General features: G+C 36.5%; 1 pseudogene; it reads left to right on the top strand.

Annotated features, from left to right (window-relative positions):
- The first annotated feature begins 213 nt into the window (after window positions 1-213).
- On the top strand, window positions 214-708 carry LOC136118680 (developmental pluripotency-associated protein 3-like; annotated as a pseudogene).
- Window positions 709-1,702: the final 994 nt, after the last annotated feature.

Below are 1,702 nucleotides of genomic sequence, written 5' to 3'. Positions count from 1 at the left end.
TTTTAGATGCCTGATGGGGGCAGCAATGCTTCCTATTGAAAATAACTAATTTAAAGAATCATGGGTTGGATTCTTCTCTCCCCTCTGTGTCAGCTTGGATTTTTCTCCCTCTTTCTTAGCTCTGTAGTTCTTCCAGGCTACTTTGTAGCAATTTTATTCTAAAGCATCACCTTCCACTGGAACCCAAAGGTCTGGGGGAGCTTCAAGCTCCCAATGGATTCATCTGAGGTTAACCCAACCTGGAGCCTGGAGTCTCCTCAGATGTCCATCGATGAAAATTCCTAGGAAATTCCAGTTGCCTCTCAAACTATGTCTGAAGTGTTAATAAAGGACCTCAGTAACTTGACTCTCAACCCTAGTATCAAATTGCCCTTCATTCTACCACAATGTCTACCTCAACCGACTGGGCGGTTACTTGGTGAAAACATACCCTGTAGGAGAGGGGTGAGGACCATGTTAACTGATCAGAGAGATAAGATGGAGCAGCTGATTCAATCTATTAAAAAGCACTACTGCAAAGGAGTTTCTCCATCCGACTCTCAAAGAGAACCACTGCAGAACGACGTTGAGACTCCCTCAAGAGTGCAAAGATTTAGATGTAGCTGTCGTTTTTGCCAGTCTCATAGAGATCCTTCTGAGGATAATTATGAGAATTATTACACCAATAAGTATTACAGTAATTATGACATGGAGTCGGATGAGCCATAAACCTCATTCTTGTACCATTTTTTCTTGCTGGTAATTTTAGGATAATTATGAAGCAGCTTGGGAAAGATTGTGTACCAATATTTTGATAACCTATATTATAAGTTCTGGGATGTCATTTTTCTTGCATCTCTTTTCTACCTTAATACAGTAACTTATAAGGAATATATGTAGCTTGCATTTGAATGACTTGAATATACTTTAGTTCCACTTTGTGAAACAAATTAACTTGTGTGGAAGGAATGTGAAGAAAACATTGGGTGGCTTGGCCACAGCATTGTTAGAAAAGCATGTTGAATTGTAATAAAAAATTTTGATGTCCCATTCCAGAAAAAAAGAAAGAAACATGAATATTACAATTATTTCATAAATTAGGTATTTTAGATTTACTTGTTCTCAATCCTATTTAAACCATCATAAAATGTGATAATTATTAATTCATTTTACTTTAGTCAAATGTTAAAAATGTAAAATTCAGGATAAAATTACTTAGTAAATTGGTGTTTTAACGTAGTGTTCTGTCTGTGAATATGTGTGTGTATGTGTGTGTACGTATGTGTGTATGTATGTGTGTGCATGTGTGTATGTGTGTGCATGTATGTGCGTGTTCATGTGTGTATGTGTGTATGCATGTGTGTTTGTGTATGTGTGTGTGTATACACTAGTATATGTTAATCACTGTTCATATTGGATATTTTATTTTTTCTTTCATTGTATTCATCTATATTTGCAGAATTAATAACATCTGCACAAGAATTGCAAAGAAATTCCTTCTTCATATTTATAACTTTGTGATGAAATTGATGTGGATCCCTTAAAGGAAGTAATTACTTCTTAGTTTTTATCCAAGGGAATGTGGCCTGAGCAAGTGTCTCTTGATTGGTGGTGGTGGATGAACTGTGAGCCCTTTGAAAATCACTTAATAATGGTAGCTTTTGAGTTAGCAATTTCGACCACCTGCACGGGACCATCTGGACCCATCATTATTTCTGCTCTG

Source organism: Phocoena phocoena, chromosome 1 (genome assembly GCF_963924675.1).
Source record: "Phocoena phocoena chromosome 1, mPhoPho1.1, whole genome shotgun sequence".
NCBI lineage: Eukaryota > Metazoa > Chordata > Mammalia > Artiodactyla > Phocoenidae > Phocoena > Phocoena phocoena.
This window is presented reverse-complemented; position numbering and strand designations above follow the sequence as displayed.